This window comes from Perissodus microlepis, chromosome 3 (genome assembly GCF_051167445.1).
Source record: "Perissodus microlepis isolate ML-2025 ecotype Zambia chromosome 3, ASM5116744v1, whole genome shotgun sequence".
Lineage (NCBI taxonomy): Eukaryota > Metazoa > Chordata > Actinopteri > Cichliformes > Cichlidae > Perissodus > Perissodus microlepis.
In genome coordinates this window covers 17,217,386-17,244,514 of record NC_140463.1, presented here as the reverse complement: position 1 = coordinate 17,244,514, position 27,129 = coordinate 17,217,386, and the positions used below count along the sequence as shown (strand labels likewise).

The following is a 27,129-nucleotide window of genomic DNA, read 5'->3' as shown; positions in this document are numbered from 1 at the left end:
GAAAGAGACAGAAAGGGGAAGAAAGATGGTTAATGCTTTCATATTTGAGTAGCTTTGATTACTCAAACCCACCCTCAGAGGAAGAAACACCAAATTGCGTTTAAAGTGGTAATGAAGAGAAAGTCTGGCTGTGTGATAAGAGCAAAGGCAGAAAAAAAGGAAGTGTTGTACAAAATAATTTATGCAGGAAAAAAGAGACGAGAAGGAAAGTCGGTGCAGTGACACCAGCTTTCACTCAACCTTTGATTCCTCGATTTTTTGTCTTCTACTTTAACACCATTAGAATACAGTGTTTCAGAGTGAGTCAATAACAGTTTATTTTCATCTGTGTCCTTGGCCTGTGCAGGCAGAAATTGAGCAGTTTAAATTCTCAGACAGTCTCTTCATCCTAAATAAAACCTCTTTCAGATGGCCAAGCATCTCTCGACTGATGAGCCGGCTTTCTGCTTTCACTGCAATGCTTCAATATTTTTCTCAGAAACACGTTCAAGCCAGCGGCAGCACTGAGTTCATAGACAGCAGGCAATCTGAATCTGCGTTCACTTGGTATTATGTTCACCCTCATTAGACGTCTCAATGAACCGTAACACTGAACCTCCAGCGCTAAAATTTATTTTATTAAGGCTTATTAACTGATGGATGTATCAAGAAAACATAATAATGTGACTTTTCTTTCATGCAGTCTTCTTTTTAGACAGACACAGATATTTCCTGTAAGTCAGCTGCAGCACACCACAAGAAAGCAATTCAGATGTTTTTACAATTGTTTTGAAACCTGCAGCTTTCTCGCTATTATTGCTTTATTGCAGCTGAATTCATTTCTTTGTAAGAGCCCTGTCAGAAACCAAAGGAACTCCAGCTGGGAATATTCAGCTGATTATATTACATTATTCAATAAAATAATAAAAGGTTAAAACTTGTAATCACTTGTTCTGAGAATAAATCACATTTTTTGCTTGAATTTTTCTTTTGTTACTGCAGTCTTGGTGTGGATATTATCAAAATGTGGACATTTAAAGTGTTAAAATACGGGTTTGGACAACAGAAGTTTGCTCAGTTATGAGTGGTACTCTGCATGAATGTGATGGATGATAATCGATTCATTTACAATCCCACCATCACAGTTCTGGGAGTCTGAACACCAAAAATCCTCCTGGCTTCTCTATGAAGTCACTTCAGTATGGTTCTCATTTTGAAGATCACAGAGCTCAGTTAAACAGTGTAAAATAATAACAAAGAACCCAAATCACCACAAACTCACCAGAGAGACCCCAAATTACCAAATAGCTCCAATCTAACATAACAATAAACACCCACAGAATGACCTTAAAGATACACAAAAGACCCACAAAATTAACTACAAAGAGACACAAAAAATGAGCGAGAAAAACACCCTTAGTAATCTAAATGACACCAAAATGATGAGGAAACAATCATAAAGAGACAAAAAAGAACAACAGGGACACAAAAAGTCAAAAGCTTACAGAGACCCAAAGCAGCCACAAAGTGACCACAAAGACACACAAAATTACAGAAATAAACCAAACGAGAAGGAAAACAGCCACAAAGAGACACAAACTTAAAAAAAAATAGGGGGTGGGGGGACGAAAACAGCCTCATAGTAACACAAAGTTACCAGAACGGCCCTAAAGACAAGCAAAATAATCAGAGACAAGCGATACAAACAACCAGAAACCAACCATTCAAAGACAACGCAAACCACTCAAAACAATTAAAAGGGATCAAAAGCCACCAGTAAATGGCCACAAAGACGACTGAAATTACCAAAATAATCCCCACCACAAGCAGAACAACCCTGAAGAGACACAGAAGAAAAAAGAAATGAGTAACAAGGAAAGGGAAATATCCATATATCAGACACCCCTGTGAAGTAAGGAAATTAAACACTTAAGAGACAAAACAAACACAAAGACACACTTAATTACCGAAATGATCCTAAAGACAAGCATAATTAACCACAAAGAGTCCACAGACGACCAACAAACGACACAAAGTAACCTCAAGTAAATCATCTCTTTCAAAACAAGCAGTACTAGTTTTTCTTCACTTAACCAAAATGTGATTATTTCCTCTAAAAATCTCCTCTTTTAGAGTTCAGACTGAACAAAAAAAGCAGGACTTAACGTTACACAACTACAGCCCTGTCTGTAATAACAAAGACATAGTGGAGCGAATGAAGTCTGCACAGCAAAGACAGCAGACTCATCACAAATGCTGTGACCTCCACCTGACTGCAATCACAGCGACGCTCAGTGAGTTATAGATATTGCCTTGCTTATATATAGATCTTTGTTCTGCTCTGCTTGTCACTGTAGGAGAGGGAGTTGCTGCAGAGTGACACTGCTTGCTTGCTAATCGCCTCAGGTTGCAGGGAAGGAGGAGAGAGGGATTTTCCACAATCGTGACTCATATCAGACACCCACAGCTTAGTGAACCCATATGCACCTTTCCACTTATCTATGCAGTAGATACCAGTAAACAAATGCATAAAAACAACATACGGCAACAACAGCAGACAGCTGCACTTATGTATACTCATGCGTGACGGGTGAAAATTAATATTTGAACTGCTGTTGCCACTATTGCAGTACTATAAGAAACCGTGAAATGCTCATCGGAAACAGTTGCCAAACATTTCTCTTAAGTTTCATACACGATTCAACCAAAATGTGCTGCATGATTAAAGTATGATGTTAGAATGACAAAAAATAAAGTTCCATCAAATAAAGTAAAAACTAATTAAATATACATATTGTAAACATTAACAGTCTGCAATTTGGATTTTTGATTTTTTTTAGAAAACAGAATAATCTAATTTCATTGTTTATGTAATACAAATAAGACTAATTAAGAAAACTAAGCAACATACCCCATTGTTCAAGCTACCAAATTCAGCTAACATGAATCCTGTGTGAATGTTGTTTAGCATTATGGCACGAGCAACCCCGACTACCATCTCTTCTACCTAAAAAGGCAAAAGACATCCAGAAACAAAACACTCGAGCAAGGCCAGAGAAGAAGAAAAAAAACAAAAACCCAACAACAAATACAAACAGGCAGTATAGTGGTTCACTCAGTGAGGAAACTCCTACACCCATCAACCACCCAAATTAGAGCCTAAACACCACCACATAGATGTGACAGTACCCAGATATCCCTACCCACTGCAACCCACAGTGAAGATCGGGAGGTAAGAATGAATAAACATTTGGGTCTTCTGACTCCTTTTCCAACAGGAAATCATCAACATTTGTTTTTTTGTTCGTGTAAATATACTTTCAGTGATTTATGTTTATTTATTTTTTGTTTTTGGTTTGGTTTTATGGTTACTAAGACCTGTTGCTTATATGTTCAAAATAAACATTTGATTGATTGAATGATTGACTGATTGAATTTCATAACCTCTAAAAATGATCACTTGGATAGGAGCCAATGAACTGGATATGCAGTAGTCAAAAGTAACTCCACTTTAGCAGCAACAGTAAAATATGTAGTCATGCCAAAGGTAAAAATTAAAGTGGACTTTTCTGGTAAGACTTGTTTCTCCATTTCTGCACACATGGAGGCAAATTATGAAAACATGCAATTCGTGGAATGAGCAGCTAAATATGTGTCTGGTACAGCAGATGTCACACATCTTCATCAAAGCAACAAGCCATGCAAGCATAAAGATAAATATGTGCGTGTTTATGTAACGGCTTGTGCACCTGAGCACCTGTGTGTGCTTGTTATGACACAAGGCTGAATGGGTCTCTCAGACAGGCAGAGAGAGCGAGGCGACATAATAATGAAAAAATAGAAATGATGAAAATGTAAAAATAATGAAAAACAATAGCGGGGAAAGAAAGTGAGCAGTACAGACAGATGAGGAGGAAGATGCAGTTACCATGGAGACAGGGAGCTGACTGCATCCTTTCATATTTCTGAGAACCAAACACGCACATTGGCAGCCCTCCTGTCGTCTGCGAGGCGGCTGCAGAGCGGCGCGCTGACACGCTGTTACGTAACTGCTTCTCTCTCAGCAGTGTTGCTTTCTTCTAATATTTTCCCTCTTACTGTCCCTCCATGCTGTATGTGACGACCCACGTTTACACCTCGCTGATGTTTATTTTTCCATCTTTTAGAGTGGAAACACTGCAAGCTGTACATCATCTAGAAAGGTGCAAAGTCAGGTTTTCTTCACAGAGTTTCACACCATGTTAGCAAAAGATGTAAGTTTGTTTTGAGGAAAAATTCACATTTCTGGAGCTCTCAAGGTCTCACTGTACCTCCATAATGTTTTTAACCTTTTTCCTATTTCAATACAGGGCTTTAGGCATCTGCTGATACTGGTTACTGATCTGACACCAGTGTTAATTTAATAAGCTGTATCCCTCACCCTGAGGAAGAGGCTAATAAGGTAACATGAGGCTAAACTTCAGCGCTTTAAACCTACAGCTCGATGACTGGCTGTCCCATTGGTTGGCTTTGCAAAATGTGAAAACTCAAAGTCTTCAACACTCTGAGAAACTTCCATCAATTCACCACAGCTTATCCACTCCAGGGTCGCAGGAGCTCTAGGTCAATCTCAGCTGCTACTAGGTGGACAGGTCACCATTCTACCTAACCTTTAGCCAATAAAGAATCACTAGATAACCCAACATACAGGTGTATAGACTGTGCGAGGAAACTGGAGGAGGGAACCCACACAGGCACAGGGGAAACATGCAAACACCCCAGCTAGCTTACAGCCTCGAACCATCTTGCTGTGAGGCAACAGTGTTGCCAGCTCAGGGCCTAACTTCAATGAACATCCTTCAAAAGTCCAAGATCACATGATTCTAGGGATTAGGGTACTTAGATCTCCAACCTGTTGACACTGTTAGCTTTCGCCATCCATGCACGCAATGCTAGCTTTCCTGTTACCCAGCAGTCCCCAACCTTTTTTTGTGCCACGGACCGGTTTATGTCCGACAATATTTTCAGGGACCAGCCTTTAAGGTGTCGTGGATAAATACAACAAAATAAAACCAGTACCAATACCAAAAAAACAGAAGATTTATTCATAACACACAGGAAAAGACCACAAAAAGAGAGACGCAAAAATTGATAAAAACCCTGAAAACCAAAAAAAAAAAACCACCCAAGCCTCAACTCTTGCGGCCCGGTACCAAACGACTCCGGTCCGTGGCACAGGGGTTGGACCGCTGCTGCTACCAAACCCTTTGGGATACTGAACACAGATCTGACCGACCCTTTGTCAGACTTGTATGAAGCGAAAACCAAATCACTACATTTTCGTTTAACCCAGAAAGGCCAAGCATATAAAAGGAAAAAACATAAACAAACATGGCTTTTGTCACAATCTATTATAAAAGAGTTATACTTTTGTGTGTGGGTGCCTCTGCAATTCACAAGGCATCTCACTATAATTTCCACAGCAGTAAACACACCAATTAAACTTCATCACCAGACGATTAGGCTGTTTTTAAACACAGAAAACAACCTACACCTACAACTGCTACTGGCACTAGAAAAAAATTTTTTGGGGGGGTGTTTCTTTGATTTGACAGCACACATTTAAAGCACCTTCCTACACTCCTTCATTACAGCATGGTAATAACAGTGTGCAGGTGCAGTTGTTGAGGAGCGGCGACTTTCACAAACACACAGTGTTTTACTTTAAAATACCTCAACCAACTGTGGACAACAGGACAGTGTACGTCTCAATAACAGCATGATTTTGTTTAGATACAGTTTATATTTGTACTTGATAATGCAAAGAGTGAATCACAGCACAGATAGAAGAGAGATTTGCTTAACACCACAATTACATATAACTGATGAGCTGATTTACTCTACCGGGAACACCGGAGCAACAGGCGCTAATCAAATTATCACTCCTTCACCGATTCCAGGCTGTCACATCTAATTTTACAAACATGACATTAGTCTATTTTTGAGTCAAAGCTGCCTTCACGGAGATACCAGATACTAAACAAAACCCTGATAAAGTGATGACAACACATTTACCCTCGAGCACAGTGTAAACATGACAGATTACAGCAGAAATACAATCTGATTAACACGAACAACATTTCTGTGCCATTCAGTCTTTGTCAGGTCACAAAAAGCATCCGCACTACTGACGATCATGAACACATGAGCAGCTTCATGCTTTAGGTGTCAGATTTTGAAAAACAAAAACACACGCCTTCAAGAGGACCGATACTGCTTTTGCTTATTTCCTGTTGCATAAACATGAGTGTTTATGGTAAACTGACTGCACTGTTACTCATGTATTGCTTTCTGAGCACTTATAATGCTTTTAATTACAGGCTACACCCTCTTTATTCTAACATTTACGCACTTTCTGTATATCACATGTACACATGTATATCATACAGGGGAATTCTGGGGGCTTTACCTAAAGAGACTAGGGATTGAACCACTGATCGTCTAATTGGTAGACAAGTCTACTGAGCTAAGTTTCGTATAATGAGGTTTAATAATGCCGCTCCCTTATTTACAAGGGGTCACCACTAGGGTAGCTTGCTTCCTCCAATGAACTTTACAAGGAGCAGCCATCATAGGAAAGTTGTCTTAAAGAAGCAGGAGCTAAACTGCTGAACTGAAACGCTGCGCCAAGGCCCAATGATCCATTGCTATGATACATAAGAATTATTTTTAAACTATGAATGATGAAAAGCTGCTCTGCTAGTGTCCAAGAAAACTATGGAGCTAGAGATGGGCAGATTTAATGCTTCTCAGTTTTCAGCCCAGGAGGTTACTGCTTAAATTCAAGAGTAGCCTCCAAGGCTTCAGAGCTGAAAAATGAAGCCATTGCGGAAAGTGTCATAAACTGCAGTTCCCATAATGGCCACTTGAAGGTGGCTCCAAAAGTAAGTTGATCACCATAGATCAGGGGTGTCCAACTCCAGGCTTCAAGGGCGGTGTCCTGCAATCCTCCTCAACACTGTCATGAAGTTTTCCAGAGGCCTGGTAATTAGGGCTGCCACAAACGATTATTTTGATAGTCGACTAGTCACCGATTATTTTTGCGATTAGTCGACTAATCAGATCATCATCCATTGGACGTAAAACGTACAGCTTATTGCACCAGCAGCATCTGCTCTTATATAACTATCATTAGCTTACAGCTTTAAGTGTTTAAGGTATGTGCTAACTAAAAATAAAGACAAGATGATAGTTTATTAAATTTTAATGAAATTTGCAGATTGTTTCGGTGAAGTTTAATAAACTCCTTGCTATCTAAAATATAAAAGGACACTGGAGTATATTCTCGAGCATCTCACACTTCTGATAATCAGCTGTCTGCTTGACGTTTATTCAGCTGTGTAAAAACTATAACTTTAATCTCAGCCAAACCGATTTACTCAGGAACAAATAAAACACTAAAAAAAAAAAAAAAAGCGAAACAATAACATTTTTAAGTTATCTAAGTGACTTATATATGTTTAACCTGAGTAGTGAAAGTCCGCGGGGAGTTTGAAAACGATTTGCCAGGAGTCCGGTGTTCTCACGGCTCTAGTGAGCCTTGCCCCCGGCTCGCTATCGAGCTAGTGGGTAACAGACGTCTCCGAAAACTTCGGAGCGCTTTTGAAAATATGTGGTGTCTTGATAAACTGAGCAGATATTTGAGGTTTACACAGCTACATTCTCGCCTGAAAATATGTTAAACGTTTATTTTGTGACCCAGAAAGAATAATAAGAGTAATATTAAAACTAACTAGCTGCCGCCATTGTTGGAAACTGAGCTGGGCTGCGCTATGAATTCTGGGACACAGCTTCTTCTTCTTCGGGGTTTAACGGCAGCTGGCATCCTTGTACATGCAGTGCTGCCATCTTCTATTTCAGTCCGTTATTACACTCTTAAATCCTACTACTTATTCCTGCGTCTTTTGTGATCTTACAAAGCTTAAAATGACGCGTCGACTATTAAATCAGTCGTCGACGATTTTGATAGTCGACGTAATCGTGACTAGTCGACTAATCGTGGCAGCCCTACTGGTAATGAACTAATCATTTGATTAAGGTGTGCTGACCCAGGGTAATATCTAAAACCTGCAGGACACTGACACTTGAGGCCTGGAGTTGGACACCGCTGCCATAGAGGTTCAAGGTCAACTTCAAATAAAAAATAAACATGTTAATGGTGCAAACACTGGCTGTGGAGGTTTTCAGTCATCCAGGTCTTGGTAATCTAAGGAGCTTGGAAAGAAAAGCAACTGGACTGAACCTCTCATCTGAGAATCTTCTTCAGTTCTAAGAACAATGGCGGAGAGTCCTTTTCCTTCCAAGTAAATAATGGTTTAGTCCTTATGGATACACTTTCCCCACTAGGTGATTTTTCTTTTTTAAAGGACCTCTTGTTTATGTTGTTGGTGCCTTTATGACTATTTTTCATGATATTATTTGTACTTGTACTAAAATACCATCCAACAAATCCTCCAGCTGTAATTTTGGTGAGTGCTATTCTAATTACTGTACGGATACAGCTTGCTAACCATGTTTGCTAGCAGTAGCTGACAACTTAGGACTCTACCTTCTCATGTAAATATGTTCACTTTTGACTTCAAAAAAGTCAAAATGGCAGCAACCATTTGCTAATGTTAAAGCTTCAAAATTCAGACTCCAAAAAAGTTAGAAAAGGTGCCATCCTGGTAGTTGTGTCTATCCCTTATTTACCCTTGGAGGATTAGTGGATTTGGATTTTTTTTCCTCGCCAAATCAAAGAAAAAGTTACTTTTTTGGCTTTAAACACATAAAAACTCAAAAATGGACCCAGTGGGTGCTTCTAGAGAAAGTCATTTCACACCCACAACCCTCCCACACACAAACAGAAACACAGACAGTATAAGCTAACCACCTTTTAGACCACTGAGGCATTAACAAACCCCATCTGTTCTACATCTCTCCACCTCCACAGTTGCTCGTTATCATTTTCTCTCCTTTCCATCCTCTCTTTGTCCTTGATTTCCCCCTCACCCCTTCCAGCTTACAATTACCCTCTCTTTTTTTTGCTGACTCACTCCAACTGATGCCACAAAAAAATAAACCTAATTACAAGACTGCCATAACAGGAACGACAGCGAAGAGGTCAAAGGTCAAAGGTTGTGGCACCTTGCCAGCAGAGAGAGAAGACAGCCTTCCCTCCAGCTGACATAAATCTTGTTTGGAAGGGAATTGGGCAATCAGGGAGAGTAAAGGTTGGCAGCCGAAGTCAGCTCATCTATCAGTCTGAACGGCTGCCAAAACACTTAAACGCCATCTTGAACTGTAGATGGATAAAAGGCTGGATTGATGGCAGGCTGTTATGCAAAAATGTAATCAGGTTGGTTTATAGAAAAACAAACATTTATATCTCCATCAATATTTTGAAATTTCTGGTGATTCTGGCCTTTGAAAAATTTTATTTGGTAATAAAAGATAATTAAGCATTTTTAATGACCCTCAACCCAGCACGCTGTATCACTAGTTTTCATTTTACTGCATTTAGGAAAGAACAGCTGAACTTGTAGTTAGGGGTGGGCGATATAAACGATATACGATAGAAACTATATAAATTTGGCCAACGATAGAGATTTTGACTATATCGCTCTATCGCGATAGCGCATGTTGATGATGTCATCAAGCTGGTCGAAAGCATCGCAGCGGCTAAAACCATTATCATCTGCAAATTATGGCGGGCGACAGTCATAGCAAAGAGATGAAGCACTTTTGAAATATGGGGAAAGCTAAAAACTGCGCTTCCTTCACTTCCGTAACATTGATTCATTAATGTTGAATTCTCTCGCAGCTGTTCTATTCCCATGTTGTTGCAGTATATTAATAACTAACCTCGTATTGTGGATGAATAATCTCAGTTGTTCTCCTGACTGAAGTTTGGCCCGTGTATAGCATCCTGCTATGCGCTTGCATTTGTCCCTGACCACCAGAATCCCTCACGTTAACTTTTATCGAGTGGAAAAAAAAGTTGGCGTTCATCCTCCAGCTTCACTGTGCTAATGGTATGCTAACATAGCTGTGTCGCTAGCAATCACGTAGCACATCATTATATACCAGGTAGTCCAACTTAAGTAACCCTGCAAACGTCACTGCTGTTTAGTTTCCTGTCTTCATTTATGTTGGAAGTGATAGCAGAGCTGTACGTTTTAATTAGTTTCAAAAATCTCTCAGTCAGAACATGGTATGTCATGTTTAGGTGGAAACTAGCGAGCTAACTTCCTGTTAACTTCTAACTCCGTTAAATTTAATAACTTCTGTTTTCATGGATGCATGGATGTAAAACTTAATTGTTACACCCGATAAAGCAGCAACGCTGATGATTTTATTAAAGATGAAAGAATTTAGACCGTTTTTAACTCTCAGTGTTCGTTTGACTTTGGCACCTGAAGGGGACGGAGTTTTGGACCCAGACTACTCTGCGAAGCTCCTCACTACGGCAGCCGTAATGCTCTGACAATCCATCAAGCAGTGCGGCTTACCAAAGTTGTACTAAAACATTTTTTAACAGATTTCTGCACGCCAAAATCAGTTCGAGGTCAGTAAGCACAACCAGAATTCATACATAAGGCACAATCTCGATTTTTGAGAAAATTAAAGGATTTTAAGTGTGCCTTATAGTGTGGAAAATACGTTATACAGAAGAAAAGAATATATTGTGATATATATCGTTACCGCACATGCTTCAAATTATATCGCGATATGAATTTTAGGCCATATCACCCAGCCCTACTTGTAGTCCATAATTATTAGTGTGATACATTCAAGTACACAAAGACAAAGCACCACTTTAAACCATTAAAACTGCTTCATTTACTGCCACTGTGAAGGAGCTCTGCACTCACAAGTTAATGTTTTTTTTCATCGGGGGGGTCAGGAGTTTTTCCACTGTAGGGTGTTTCATTTAAATGAAGTAATAATGCTTCAGATTAAGCATGCCATCCTCATCCATCTGCATACGAGGTTCATCTTTGTTTGATTCATCAGCTGCAAGTTGGCCCTTTCATTCAGTACGTTTACAATTTAAGTGTGAAGCTGGCAGGAAGCTGATGCTGCGACACAAATGTACAGATTCAAATGAGTGTGGAGCCACTGCAGTTTCAGGAGGTTTATGAAAGGACATCTGATGAGAAAGAACCCTTCAGCGCACAGAAATATCAATTCAAACCTGTCCAGTTTCAGATGAATCATTGGTTTCTAGGACAGACAGGAATCTGAAATCAAGCCAAAAATAGCTGATAAATCACTTAAACTCCTTTAATTTTCTCAAAAATCGACAGTGTGCCTTATAATCTGGTGCACCTTACTGTATGTATGAATTCTGGTTGTGCTTACTGACCTCGAACCGATTTAATGTGGTACACGGCGCTCATGCCGCACCACTTGATGGATTGTCGGAGCATTACGGCTACTGTAGTCAGGAGCCTCGCGGAGTAATCTGGGTCCAAACTCCGCTTCAGGTCCCAAAGTCAAATGAAAACTGTGGAAGTTGAGGAAGCAAGAAGAATTCTTTTCATTATATTCCTCTGTTCAGCACTTTGACACTTGATGTCTTTTAAATGTTCTATATAAATAAAGATGACTTGACTTGACTTGAAGATGACTTGACTTGAATGAGTTGAGTAAAGTTTGGCTCATCCGACTGTTTTGTTCCACTTAATGCGCCTTATAATCCGGTGCACCTTATGGTCCGAAATATACAGTACTCAGTCACTGGTTATTAAAATGCTTTCTGGTTTTATATGTTCAGTTACAAACCATGCCAAAACCCAAGAAACTAAACTATGAAGTAGTCTGTTTACATCTCAAGAGATTTTAGTTTTGTGAGATGTAAACAGTTTAATCTCAATGTTAAGATTTACCCTTTTAATTGATTATAACAAATGTGCACTGAATATTGATTCTTTAATTTATTATTCATACCTTTTTTGCACTTTTTATCCACGTTAAAGTTTATTGTGTTGCGTTTAGTGTCAACGTGGGACAGTTTTCCAATTTGGTTGTACTATTGTACTAAGTATGACTGTGCAATGACAATAAAGAGTTATGTTAACTTATTTGTAGGTCTGAGATTGGAAAGTTTGTATATTTTGGGGAATTTTTAAGGAAACTTAAAAAAAACTTTGGAAAGCCCACATATTCAATATTCACGATGGTGAAACAGCTCAGGTGTCACTTTAATTACCTCCTGGTGTCATATTGAACCCATTTTGGACAAACATGATCATTAGTCAGCTACAGTTTCACTTAAAACAATGTCCAGTGCTGCTTTTATATGATTCATTAGGTGTTACGGTATAATCTCCTGTTCTGTGCACTGCTGCCAGGCAGAAGTGATTTTATTACACAAAGTGCCGAGAGCCTTTTGTCTCGGAGCTAGGTTCCTACACACGGTCCATTTATTTTACCAGCAGCAGCCATGGTTATATCATCTGATGTAGAAAGCTGGTGAATGTTCAGGAAAATTACGCAAGCTTTCGCCATCAGCTTCACAATGAGAAACCTAAACACCAACCGCTCCTTGCAGCTTTATTTAGCTGAGGAATTGTGAGTCGTCTCCTCGCAATTTACTCCTCAGAGAGAAAATGTGAGGCGCAGCAGGCTTTCAATTACCACACTGAGGGAGAGGGAGGTGTAGTTACTAGACCTGCAGTAAATCAGGATGAAAGACTGAGAGAGGGGAGTGATAGCTTTTTGATATTTTATGACACGCAGGGCTGAAAATCAGTGTGAGGGGATAAAAGTACATCTACAGAGACAGAGGGGCAATGAGTGAGCAGGGAAGAGGTCAGAGAAGTAAGACGGCTAGACAAATAAAGAGAAATTACACAGTCTCAGAAAACAAACCAAGAAAAGATGTGATTTACCCTTCTGTGTAAGAACTCTATATAATAGTTTCATCAGCATGGGATTTCTCAGTTATCCAATGAAAAATACTAATTCTAGAACAGTAAAAGCCATTGTCAGTTATGGGTTATGTGCTGTATTTAATAGTTTTTTTAATTCCAAAAAACAAGGTCCAGTCTGTAAGTTTCTGCTGAGCAGGTGGAAATCGCAGGCAGTTCCTTTTGTGCAGTTTGGAGAGCTGCAGATGCAACACTTGATGCATTATTTAGACTAAATTTTACACGTTACAATGTAAACATTATGTTTCTTTATTTCTTTAGCTTAATTACATATATTACCAGCCTAAACTAAAACTTTGATGCTAAAGTAAACCCACTAGAGCCAGTTGCCTCTTTAAACCAAACTTTAAGCCTTTGAAAAATTACATTTTTGGCTTCTTGGGAGCAGAACAACGCTGTCCTTCTTGATGAATATGTTACATTTGGGACAAACCAAGAAGAAATAGTCCAGCAAACCACCAATCACTGCAGACAAATTTAAGACGTGCCTGAGCATCAGGAATACAATAAAAAGACATCCACTGCCAGCCCTTCATTAATAAACGGAGTATTTTGGCTTTCTGCTTTGAACGAGGATTTGAAAACTGACGAGTGAGTCTGAGTGGAAGTAAATGACCGTAATTTATCATCTTAAGCAATAAATGATAACATTTACAGTAAATTTCAACAAATATTTTGGCTGTAAAACTAAAACAAAGTGCTGAAAGAGGCTAAAACACAATGTCATAATCAGTGTTGGGTAAGTTACTTTAAATTAGTAACTTAGTTACATTACTAGTTACTTCTATCAAAAGTAACTCAGTTACTTCAAGTTACCCGTTACTTTCAGAGTAACTAGTTACTAGGGAAAGTAACTTTGGTTTTACTCAGAATTCTCTTGTTAATGTGTTGCTTCCATAACTTTGACAGTCTTCTAGCTTGCTTACTTGCCACAAGTGCACTGTGCCACCTACCAATAGAAAGGAAAAAAATAATGTGCACACTTCCACGAGAGAAATCCCACGCCTGGACCGTCGTTGACTGCTGCCATGAGTCTAGCCTGCTTTTTACATCCAACACAAAAACTGCAGTCGTGGTGCTTTCGATTGTACTCAGAACTCGGAAATTCTGCCTTCTGAATAGGAAGATGTAGGTAACACCAGACTGAAGATGAGCTGCTTACAGGGCTGGACTGGGACAAAAAAAAAAAAAAAATCGTCCCGGGGAATTTGACTAGACCATTATAGGAAAAATCATAAAGCCTTTGAATGAAAACAAACGCTGTTGTGACAGTGATGTACACTGTTCTGATGGTATATATGCATTAAGCTATCAATCGTTTGTTGTAAGACTCAGATAATTATTTTTTTTAAAAGCGAGACATTTTAAATGAGAATAAGAAAGAAAAGTATTTCCTTGTGCCCACCTCTCCCTGTTAATGCCCTACCTGCCCCCCTGGCAACACTTTGCTAGACCCGCCCCTGCACAGTTACCAGCTGTCAGCTAAGTAAAAAAAAGGATCCTGGTGTTATTTGTCTCTCAGAAACAGTTCATAACTTCCCTTCAACTCATTCATGTCACCTAAAAGGTAAACCTGTTTCTCCATCACCTGTTCAGCTCTGATGATTCAGTAAGGACATCTCCTGGTTTCATCTGCATGTTTCCCTCTCACCACATATCCAAACCGACATCATGACCAGCAGCTTTACAGCTGTGGCTCCAGCAAACATCAGCTGATAGTAGAAAGTAATATTAAATCAATTCTAACAACAGCTGATCAAGCTTAAACTTGCGCGACACCCGCTGGTTTCCTCTTTCTGGCGCAAAGTAGGCGATAAATAAACAAGAGAGAAAAGCCGATCAGCTGATCATTGATCAGTTTCATGATTGAAGTAGAAACAGGAGAGGGAGGGGGAGAGAATGAGAGAAGAAGAGGCAGCTGTGCAGCGTAAACACAGAATAAATCCAGCTTTGTGTCTTTTTCATTGTAGCTGAAGTCCGGGACAAAATGTTCCTTTTCACCTCAATACGAAACCCGTAATATTTTCTCTGAATACGAGACGATTCTGTTTTTTACGGGACGGTTGGCAACTCTAATAATTAACCTTATGAACAAAATAAAGTTCAACATCAGTAACATCATAGCACCCACCCAGCTGTATAGAAACTCTGTCATGCTAGCTAGCACGCAGTACGAAAAAGTCAGCACAACGAAAATAAACTCCACTTAAACTTGATTTATATGTGATTCAGATACACTGCAGGTCATAACTTCTTACCTGAAGTTCAGTTCACCTGATACTCGGACCGGCGGCTGCTTCGGGTCTCTCCTCTTGGCCCCCTTTTCCTTCATCCACCTGCTGGCTTCCACCACTTGCTAATGTTATTGAATCTGTGGAAGCTCCGCGATAGCCACCACACGAAGTAACGAATAACGAGCCTATTTGAATCCCAGTAACGAGTAACGCGTTCCTGGTTTTGGCATAATAACTAGTTACCGTGCTCGTTACCACAATAATAACGTAGTTACTGTAACGCGTTACTTAATAACGCGTTAGTCCCAACACTGGTCATAATTATCTATGGGTTTGCTCTTCAAAAACTTTTATTTTTGTCCTTTGATCTCCTGTTTATTAAAAATATTGACTTTAGCACTTTTTTTTGATCAATTTAGCTTCTTACACGTGTCCAGGAGGAGACAAAAATCCCACTATAGTTGTGTCAGGAAAGACAACCCCTGGTGGCAACCCCTAGTGAATAAGCCAAAAGTAGCTTTATGTGTGAAAAACAGTATTCATGGGGTGAAATTAATATTTATATTTTGCAGGAAAGATCATATTTTTCATCCAGATGTTTTAAACTGATTTTAAACAAGTTCTTTAACCTGATAATATTAACTAAGACACTGCAGTTCTCAGGATATGAAGTTTATTAATTTATTTGGTACAAATGCATAATTTCCTCTAAGAGGAATAACACTTTTTAAGAATCATATTTCCTTTATAGCTGTATTTTATCTCTTCTGATAGGCCTTCGACTTCAAGAAAATGAGCATTATGGCTGATTTTTATTTTTTATTATTCTGTACTACTGACCCCACCCTCTCTACAGACCCCAAACAGGAAGGCAGAATGAGACACACATAGAACACCAGAAGCATGAATCACTCCGCTTTGAAAACCACAAAGCTTTGAAGAAGTGTGTGTTTTGGATGAATACCCCCCAAAAAATTCAACCCAAGGATAGGAAAACCCTCGGAAAGACGGAGATCACACACCCTGCAAGGTCTTTGGAGGACTGTTTATTCCCGTTATCTGAATCTAAACTCTTCCTCAGAACCTCTCTAAATGATTCTAAAGAGATTGTAATCTAGACAGGACAGGAAAAGATCGGATCAGGGGCCTCATGGTGAATTAGAAGAGATAGAAAGGATAGGGAGATGAAAAAGTTGAAGACTGGAGGACATGAAGGGGCGAAGAAAAACAAAGCAGGAGCAGAGGATCATTGCAAAGCTTCTGCCTCACGTGTTGCATTATAATTCTTGCAGGTTGCACTGCTCTGCAGACACATATTTAATTCTCAAGAGGCAACATTCAGATTCCAGCAGAAAGCCCTTGACCAGCTGCACTGCAGCAGCTCACAGACAACACAAGCACCTCACCAACCAACACTCATGCATTATTAACAGCAGCGGTAGAGGGAAAAGGAGAAGAGCAAGGAAATGCAGCAGAGCCACAAATCACCTCATAAACTCAATCCTTTCATTAATAAAGATTTGATGATGTCAAACACAACCTAATTTATTAACACAGAAGAAGACATGCTGTTTGCCCTGTTAAGTTCACTGCAAGCTCTTCATATAAATGCAACACTTCATTTAAGAGTTTGGAAGCCCTCTTTTTTTTTTAATCTTTTATCAGTAGGGCCTCTATTGTGAGATAATTGCAGCCATAAAGCGAGCAGCAGCAGTCAGGGCTGAAAGGTAAAGCCAACGCTCAAGTATTAAAAGCTGCAGTTCCACTAGTGGCCACTTGAGGCTCGCTCTAAGAAGTGAGTCACTCCCCATAGAGTCTCATGTTAAAATGTCCAACTCTACAGCAGAAACAAACATGATTACAGCCTGCTACAAACACCAGCTTGGTCTATATAGATAATTTGACCCTTCATTAGAACTGCACAGGGTATTATTGTTTTTATAACTCATCCATTTGGATTTACTTCAAAGCTTAAAGTTAGGGGTGTGTCCACTCTGGTGTGCACTGGCTTTTAATTAAGTTGGAGTTTACATAGATAGCTGCTAATAGAGTTGGGACATATCCACCAGATGAGACCACAGAAAAAAAAAACCCATTTCACAACATTTTCAGGTTTGGATGTGCCCCATCTCAGCTTGTCCACCTGACAGTAGAGCTCATTAACCCTTTAAAGCCGGTTGGAGCGGGCAACTATTTTTAAATCCCTGTAGAACCGAACCCCGTAAGCTAGCGCAATAATTTTTTTTGCATATGAAACCGGACGAGTTGTACTTACATCTTATGCCATCAGCTTGTCCTAGGTCCCGGTTTTCTTCCACATAAAGCTTTGCAAAAATTGCATAAAAAGCGCTTGCAGAAACAAAAACATAATATTCCAGAAACATGCTTTGCCAATCCAATCAGCTGTTGGTAACACTTCCTACATTGAAATAGACGTCAGTGCGAACTATTGCATGTCCGCCATTACCTCCCCGAAACCGGAAATGACATCATTTTCGTGGAAAATGTAGTTTTTTTTACTTGTAGGCCTTATAAGCCTTTACTGGTGTTTTTATAAGTCAGTGTTTGACTTTATGCTTTTCTGAATAGTTTCTGGGATGCTTATAACTCAAATTGCACTGCTTTAAATAGTTTATTTTTTATGCATATGCTGTTTTCCCTGCAAATTTGCATCATAGGATTGTTTTTCATTTTTTCAGCAGTATATAAAAATTGGGGTATCTCAAAAATAAAACTATGAAGACACTCAAACTAAATTTCCTGTTGTTGTAAACTATTTTTTGCAACTTTTTTGTATTTAAAGTTTTGAGGGATAAGCCTCTTAAATTTCTCTAAGTAGAAATATATGTAAAAAACATTTTCAGATGTTCAGATTTTTTTGTAGTTTATTGCACTTTTTTGCAATTTATGTAGTTACTATGGACTTAATGCATACATATTATTAAAATGTGGGCTATAACAGTTGTATTGATGTATAACAACTTGAAATGCTCCCAAAAATGGCTCCACAGCATGTAAAAATATAAAGTAAGCTTTGGCGTTCTTGGTTCTATGGTAGGTCTTGAAGGGTTAAGCAGGAGCTCACATCACTTAGAATCACTTCCCAAATTACAGCTATATTTGCTTTTAAAAACTCGAAACCTAAAAGCAAAACACAATCCTCCTGCTACTTAACAACCACTTGCTCACACATAAAACACTCTGCTCTGAGCAGCAAGCCTGCAGAGGGCAATTTCAAGGGCATTCTTGTATTTTAACTTCTTTAACTTCTCTACCTTCTTTACCTCATGCATGGTGTCTTTTGGTGAAGTTATTAAATCAGTCTCCCTCCAACTCAACAGACTAAGGTTCAGTTATTCACTGTTGACTACTACAGTAACTCAAAACCCTAAAATAATGGTACTTAAGCCAGCTTCAGTATTCTCTCCATAGATGAATATCCAATATTATCATCATCTAATGAGTTCTACGTGTTAATGCAGAACAAGTGGCAGATTGCAAGTGCTTATAACAATGGGTAAAACAAGCATAGCTGGGATTAAAGACAGCATTTGGGTGATTGTGTTGTTTCAGAGAGAAGACGCTGGTTTAAACAGACTTCAGTCAGATCGATATAAAAAGAACATAAATGGCCACAAACAAGTGAGCATAAAACTCAAAGGGCTTTTTAATGGGTTTTTTTTCAGCCCTTAAGGCATTCCTATGGAAGTCGTGTTAGTTCACAATCAACACTCGATCAATAGCTGGTCTATAAGCAAAGGGATCCATAACCACTCTTGCTTGTCCTTGGGGCGCGAGCACTTAGGATCAATACGTAGAAAACAGAAAAGAGGTGAAATAGAGAAAACACACGCTAACAAAGCTTTAAAATTCACGTTTCTGCTTTTCATCTTCATCCCGCTCTGTCTGCAAGGTTAATGATGCTGCACAGAGCTTTTTGTTGACATTTCTCTTTTTGACAGGATAACACCTCTGTATAATTAGAGCGAACTAATAAGACATTATGCAGGATTCGTTATCTCAGGTAGCACATTTCCTATGAACCCACCTATAGAGAAAATCCACTGACTTTATCACTCATATTAGTTGCTCCCTACAGGCTTAAATCTGAAATGCTGGCTCTGGAGTAGAATTGAAAGCTGGTTTTCACGAGTTCAACCACACTTTGAAAGGCCATGCTAAATCTATTATTTAAAAACACATCTACCGTTTAAAGCGAGTGTTTCAAGTCCATGATTTTGCATTAAAAACATATGCAGCTGGGTTTGTACCCCACATTTTAAAACCTTGACATTCACGTTAAGCATATTTGGATGAAACGGTGGAGTGCTGAGTTTTGCAGGGCTGAAAAATTAAGCCAACACAAGCTACAGTTGGTCCAGTGGTCACATGAGGATGGCTCCAAAAGTGACTCAGTCCCCCTGACTCCCATGGTAAAATGTCCAAATTTATAGCCTGCTACAAAAACAGTCTTGGCCTCTATGGACAGTTTCCACCCTTCATTACAACTATGCAACTTAGCCATTTGAATTGTGCTAAAATTAACATTAGGGACTTTGCTGCTCTAGTTGACAGGTGTCCAAGTGCTGTTGGGTGGCTTCACTTACTCTAATGTACGTGGACCTCCGTGTTTGTGCTGTTGGTGCTTTGTGAACCATTTTGAATGGCGTTATCAGAGTAATAATATGCCTTGGTTTGAGTTACAGCCTGTTTTATGTTTTATTAATCTGCTGCAGAGCACAAGATAAGATAAGATAAGATAAGATAAGATAAGATAAGATAAGATAAGATAAGATAAGATAAGATAAGATAAGATAAGATAAGATAAGATAAGATAAGATAAGATAGTCTCACACATGAGAAATTTGTTTCGTCACAGCAGAAAGCGGACAGTGCAAAGTTACATAGCAAAAATGAGAAAAAACACTGGAATAGGATAAGAATAAGATACTGTACAAAATTGTACACAATAGAATAGAATAAAATAAAATACAAATGCTATATACAACTGAGTATAATACAACGATGCCAGAAAAGAGTATTGCACTTAGTGTCATTGTTTAGTGTTATTGCTGCTACACATGTGTGGATGTGTGTGTTTGGTCAGTTGAAGTCTTTGTTGTGGAGTCTGACAGCAGTGGGGAGGAAAGACCTGCAAAATCTCTCCGTCCCACATCGTGGGTGCTGCAGCCTGCCACTGAAGGAGCTGCTCAGTGCTGTCAGAGTCTCCTGCATGGGGTGGGAGATGTTGTCCAACAGGGATGACAGCTTAGCCACCATTCTCCTCTCACTCACCACCTCCACTGGGTCCAGATGGCATCCTAGAACAATGCTGGACTCCGGATCAGCCTGTTTAGTTTCTTCCTGTCCCCAGCAGAGATGCTGCCACCCCAGTAGACCACACTGTAAACGATGGCTGAGGCCACCACAGAGTCATAGAAGGTCTTCAGGAGTGGGCCTTTCACTCCAAAAGACCTGAGTCTCCGCAGCAGGTACAGCCTGCTCTGCCCTTTTCTGTAGAGGGCGTCTGAATTATGAGCCCAGGTGGCAGGTGTGGCGTCGGCATTATGGATGAGCTCCGGGGGTCGGTGCCCCCTAAGCTGAGTTCTACTTACATATCACTATAAGCCAAATATGATTTATACATTTGTTTTTTTGTTTTTGTTTTTTAAAAAAGCTATCGTAGTAACAATCAAGCCCATGTTCATTTTTTAGCTAATAGTAGCAGTGTTACAAATAAGGACACTGATTTTGGAGACCATGGGTCTGTGCTCTTGGGTCATCAGCTTCTCCTTATAGGCTACAATATGTCTCTTTGGGACTACAAAAAGGTCATCATCAGCTCATGAGGCGTTTTTTTAAAAGCATGATCTCACCTTTAATTTCCAAAATAAATTATTCTGAGTGTACCGAGTGTTTATGGTTATTATGCATACTGTGGTTCCAGATAGGTTGTTTATGTTTGAATTTGTTGAGTAGGCTATAAAAGTGGTACCATTAATCTGTCCTCGTTTTGTTTATTTGCTTTTTTCCTGTGTGTGTTGCTCGTGTGCACTTTATAAATGCAGCTGATAATGCAGCACTGCATACATGTATGGTCACTACTGGCTCCAAAAACAAACACAATCCACCAGCCAAAATACAAATGCCGAAGCTCTGACATGTGTTAGCCAACGGTTGATGTGATGGTGGCTGTATTAATTTTTTATATAAAGCCTGCAGTCGGGGCTTGATTATATTTACAGTAGAAGCAACCTTTTATTAACTGTTAAATAATGAAATGCAGTTATCAACTTCTAGGAGGAGGTTGGGGTGGATGATGGGCATATAAAGCACAAAAAATGGATTCCAGAAAACTGTTTCATAAAGTGCATAAAATAAAAATGTTTGGATAAAGTCCACACCATGGAGATGAAGATGCTGAGGTGGCGCCTGGGTCTCGGGGCCACCTCAGCTCGACATCTTCGATCATCACTCAGTTACCTCTCGACCGATTTCTCAGGAAATGATGAAGAGTGGCGCCGATCACTGACAAGATGCGAGAGTCGAGGGTCTGATGGTACAGCCATGTTGGCCGTTGTGACGAGAACTCTGTCTCGGAAACAGCCCGACGATTAGACCCAGGCGGCAACAGGCCACGAGGAAGACCACAAAAAGTGCTGGATGGACCAAATCAAAGATGATATGACTGTGACACTGTAAGATGCTCTGGATAGGAAGAAGTGGAGGAAGGCGTGCAAAACAGTGGACCCTCTATTAAGCGGACATGAACCACTAGGAAAGAAGCATTGTTCTGCAATCTCAGATAATCTGGTTGTAAACATATGAAACAACTGCAAATAAGCATTTTATTCAGTGTTTTTATTTTAGACTTTTCCAGTGATTACAAAGGCTGCTTGACAGCTGAAGAGCACATAAAATGAATGCGGTTAAAAATATATTTCCCCTACATTCACTCTAACGTTATGACTTTAGTCATATAGAAATATTAAAACAAGCTAGCTTGTTAGCTACTATAGAGCTCATAAAAATGATGTCACATTACACCCACAGCCTCAGTCGTGGTGGAAAGTGTGAAAGAAAAAAGGTGAGAAACAAGATGAAACAGCGAGAACTGAGACATTCAGGCGGACAAAGAGACATCAAAGATCCGCCGGACTTGTTAAAAGAAATCGAATTTGAAAGAACAACCAGAGATAAACTTCAAGGAAAGACGAGTATCTTAGACCTACTGGACCCAATACCACATTCATTTATACTAACACCAGACAGCGGCTTCTTCATCCTGTCAGCATGCACGAGTCACGATTCACAGGCTGTACAATGAATACTAAATCCTTTCACACCAATCACACTAACAGATGTCTTCCAATAAGCAACACAGCCCTGGGCTAAATAAATACAGCAGGTTTTGGTCGTCTGTGGTGTTTCAGAGCAAAGTATTTTATGATCCTAAAGTCCTTCTTTTACACAATTTTATATTTTCTTCCAAACCTACAGCTACTTTAATGCCACTGTTGTACAAATATTTAGGTCAGACAGGTAGACGCACACAGTAAAACCTTCCATGAAACTTTCAATAAGCCACCAACCAAATTCTGTGCAAATTTCTGGGGACCTCTGAATGAGAAAGCCTTCATCAGTGGCAACAGATCAGTCAGGAGTAAGGGAAAGGGATGGCTTGCAAAGCAGCTTGCACCACACAGCAAATCCTAAACCTTATGTAATTGTTCAAAAACTGTCATATTATAATTACTCCTAAATTATGAGGACAGAGCGGAAACGGAGATTGACAGATGGATTGATGTAACAGTGGCAGTGCTGCGGATTCTGTATTGATCCTGTGCCGAAGAGATGGTTGAGTGTGAAAGGGAAGCTGTCCATTTACAGGTCGATCTACTTTCTGACCCTCACCTGTGTCAACAAACTGTGGGCAGTGACAGAAAGAATGAGAGTGTGGAAACCAGCAGCAGAAACGAGCTTCCTCTGGGGCGTGCCTGGACTCAGTCTTACAGATATGGCGAGGAGCTCGGCAGTAGTTCCAAGCCCCATCTCTTTCAAATTAAAAGGATGACTAAGACACAGTGCCCTCCATAATGTTGGAACAGATAAAACCATGGAAACAATTTCGTCATCATGCACTTGAGTTGTTTTTTGTTGAATTTAAGAAGATGTTTTTTCAGCCCGATGACGTCCTGCTTCTCTTCCACTGACGCCTCTTTGGGCCTCATATTTAAAAATGACATTAAAATTACAGTGAAAAGCTGTTAAACACAAAAATTCAACAGTAAACCAACTTTGGATGTTATGTCTGCTTCATTTGTCATTAAACAACAAAGGAGCGAGCCTCACCTGACCGTGAAACTGCTTTCAGTTTATCGTCTGATTAAGAAAATGAAACGTGTATAAAATGGCTGGTTTATTCTAAATTTTAAATCCTTGGAATTAAAGAAATTATTTAACTTTTTAGGAAATACACTGAAGTCAGGAACGCTATAGTGAAAAGAAGGCTGTTATTTCTATATGCACTAATTTATATTTAAGTTGAAAACGGCATGAAAGGAGACGCTGGAGTGGAGTGGTGATATATACATACATATACATATATTTTAGGGGTGCAACGATACACAAAATTCACGGTTCGGTTCGGTACGATACTTTGGTGTCACGGTTTGATATTTTTTCGATACAAAAATGTTCATGCCTTAATTTTTTAATTTGTCATTTATTAAAATTATAAATATATATTTTAACTCAAAAGTACAGTTTTTATATTTAATGTTGCTGAAACAACAAAGTAATAAAAAAATAAATCTATCTGATCAAGAAATCCCTCATCTTTGGAAAAGAGTTTATTACAGAGAAATGGCTCTTTCCAAAATAAAAGCTATACTATTCGCTTCTTCTGGGCTATATTCTCAGCAGTATATTAAACATATCAGGTCCCCATAAGGAGAATCATGTGCTAACGGCTGTCTAAATGACTCGGGTAAAGTTTGTAGCATGCGTGCTTGTTGTTTTTGTCTGCTTCCACTTGTCTTTGCACTAGGATGATGTCGGCGTAAATGTTCAGTCATATTCATTGTGTTCCCACTAGTGCTGTCAGCGTTAATCTGAAATGACATTAACGCCACAACACGGCAAATCTCCGTTAACGAGCTACCGCGGATCGCCCCGTGCGTGGGGCTGGACGGCGTCAACACGTTAACAAGCTAACTGCGCTAACGCAGTAGTTCCCACCCATGTAATTGAGCATTGCGTGGCACATCCGACATACTGTTTTACTTTTACCATGACGCGCTTACCTTCAGGGTCATACTTCACATGAAAACCAAAATAGTTCTAAAAGCCAGATCTGAATGAGGGTGGGGGAGGTTCAATTCGTCATGTTGCAACGAGCTTAGCTTCTGTCTTGCTAGCTTGCGCTGTGCTCAGTGGATCTGCGCTCGACAGTGCAGCCTAGGCGGAGTAGTCGAACGCAGATCCACTGAGCGCACAACACAGACAGCATCGTCAGAAGAAAAGTTGATAAAATAAATTAAAAATTTTGCATTGTTCGATACATATGCGTACCGAACCGAATGCACTGTATCGAACGGTTCAATATTGATACGAGTATCGTTACACCCCTAATATATTTATATGTATGTATATATCACTGTTGTTGATTCTCTGCCATTCTATCCATTTCCGTGTATTTCCCCTCTGACTTTTTGTGTTTACCAGAAATATATTTCAGGAATTATCTGCACGGCTCAGCCTGCATTTGACCAGCCAGCCGTCCAGCACACGGCTCTGACTCGACTTTATTCAGAATATGAGAGGGCTTTTTGTGCTCGAGCCCTGCAGGGCTGCCCTGTTGTTGCTCTTCAGAGAGCTGCTCAGGATTGATGGGGCAATAACAAAGCCAAGCAAAAGGACCCATACTGCAACAGAAGGCGGCCTTAATACAGAGCGTTACTCTGAATTGGGTTTTTGGGAGTTGGAAATATGAGAGAGAGAAAGCTTTCAAAAGAAAGAGAGGGAAGTAAAGCAGAGATTGATGGTGACACATTAGTATGCATGAGCGCTCAGGAGGACGTGGAGTATGACTTTGTAATGTGACAGCAAACAAACACAGAGGGATGAACAAGAAGCATCCAAAGGAAAAAGAATGTGCAATCGGATATAATCGGTTCATCCACTGCACTTAACTGCAAAACGGTGTCTTCAAACTTTTGAAATATATAAAATGGTCTTTGTCCAATTTTGAGTTTGACCAATAAAACTTTTTATAAGATGATGGATGATAATGACAGTTGACAGTAACTTTAACCTTTTTCTGATGATGGCAGTGTTATCTGTGTTACAGTGCTAAAACTCAGACACAGTGATAAAGAAACGTGTCGAACTGTCACAGCAATATGGCGGCGCAGCACCTGGGCAAAAGGTTTAGTGAAGTGCAGCATTTTCTTTGATAAGTGGACCTGTCCCCCTCAGCAAACCAGCTTTATACAGCAGGAGAGAGACGGGTGGGGTACGCAACAAAAATGAGCATTTGTTGGCCAAAAGCAAAAACCACAGAAGTAAAACACACAAGCCGGCAAAGACAAGAATGAAGACAGAGAGCTAACTTCACCTGTACATCTGTACCTCTTCAAAGCCAACTACCCTGTCAGCTGGACACAGCTAGAAGCAACTGCGAGACCCACAGAGATCAAGTGCACTCAGTTCAAAATGATTAATCTACAGAAACACGTAAGACTTTTTTACCTTATTTTAGGTGTCAAACATGTGGCCTGAAGGGTTAGGCCCAGCAGAGGGTTTGCAAACCGCAGTGAAGTCAGTGAATTATTCCAGTTTTATATAAAATATAATGATGCCAGGAATGATGTCGTGCCTGTACAACAGGGGGGTGCAAATGGTTTGTTACAAGGACTCTGTGAAGGCTTCCCTTCCCATCTCTGCCCTTTCTCTCATTTTTATAGCAGAAAGACTTTGCAGAAACGTGAACCTGGACCTTTTGCTGTAAGCACAAGTGCAGTTTTCAAGCACTAAAGCAGAAAGATCCGATAAATCCGTTCTGGAAAATCAGCAACTGTGCCACAGCTTCCAAAAGGACAACTGGCCTCATGTATTTATTATTTATCACACTGGACTGTAACGAGCAGAGCAGTGGAGTATTGTGCAATAACCACAATCACAGGACTGTGGTTATTGATTACCGGGGACTGAACTTTTTAGCAGCAGTTTCCTGAAATGTGTCACTCAGGAAAAATTCCAACCCTCTAAATGATTGTTAATGTTAGTGCTGCACTCTGAAGAGGTTAAAAGCTGAAGCAGCCTTATATAAGTGGGAAAAAAATAAACTGGCAAGGTTGTAACTCTTCTGCTGAGCATCGATTTTCCTGCTTGAGAGGATGAATAGTCTGCAATCACTGCGACCAGTTGTTTTTGCAGCTGCACACAAACACACACACAGAAGCACGCTTCGATCACTCTGATATATTTAGAGCCGAGCGCGCCGTGCCTGTCAGAATTGCTAGTGTGTCATCATGTCAGCGGGGCTGGCAAGCAGGGCGTTTATTTTGAAAGAGGGAACCTTGGGTCGGAGCACCGGGAGAAAAAAATAAATAAAAAAAATCAGCATGCACACCTAGCCTTCTTGTTTTTTTTAAAAAAAACAAGTTTGGTGGCAGAAGGCTGACCTTGAACAAAAGTTGGTAAACATTTCAAAATGCAGCACAAAAAATAAATATCTATGATATGAATTTAAAGGCTTTTAATGTGAGTAAACACGGCAGCTTGAACAAAATCCACCCATCCACTTAGTCAGTCATGTAACTGATGCTACTCAGTGGAAATTTAACACTGGATTATGGGACTGAACCATCTTCAGTCATGCTTGGTGAGACTGGTAGTGTTTGCACATTAGATTAAACAGACAGTTTAAGGCTATAATTTATAACAAATCAATGATGTTT

At 39.8% G+C, this 27,129-nt stretch overlaps 1 protein-coding gene across 1 annotated transcript in view; it reads right to left on the bottom strand.

Moving 5' to 3' along the window:
* The window catches only part of LOC146390239 (endophilin-A1-like), a 58,453-nt gene that overhangs the window by 13,816 nt on the left and 17,508 nt on the right, over positions 1-27,129 (bottom strand). The window lies entirely within an intron of this gene.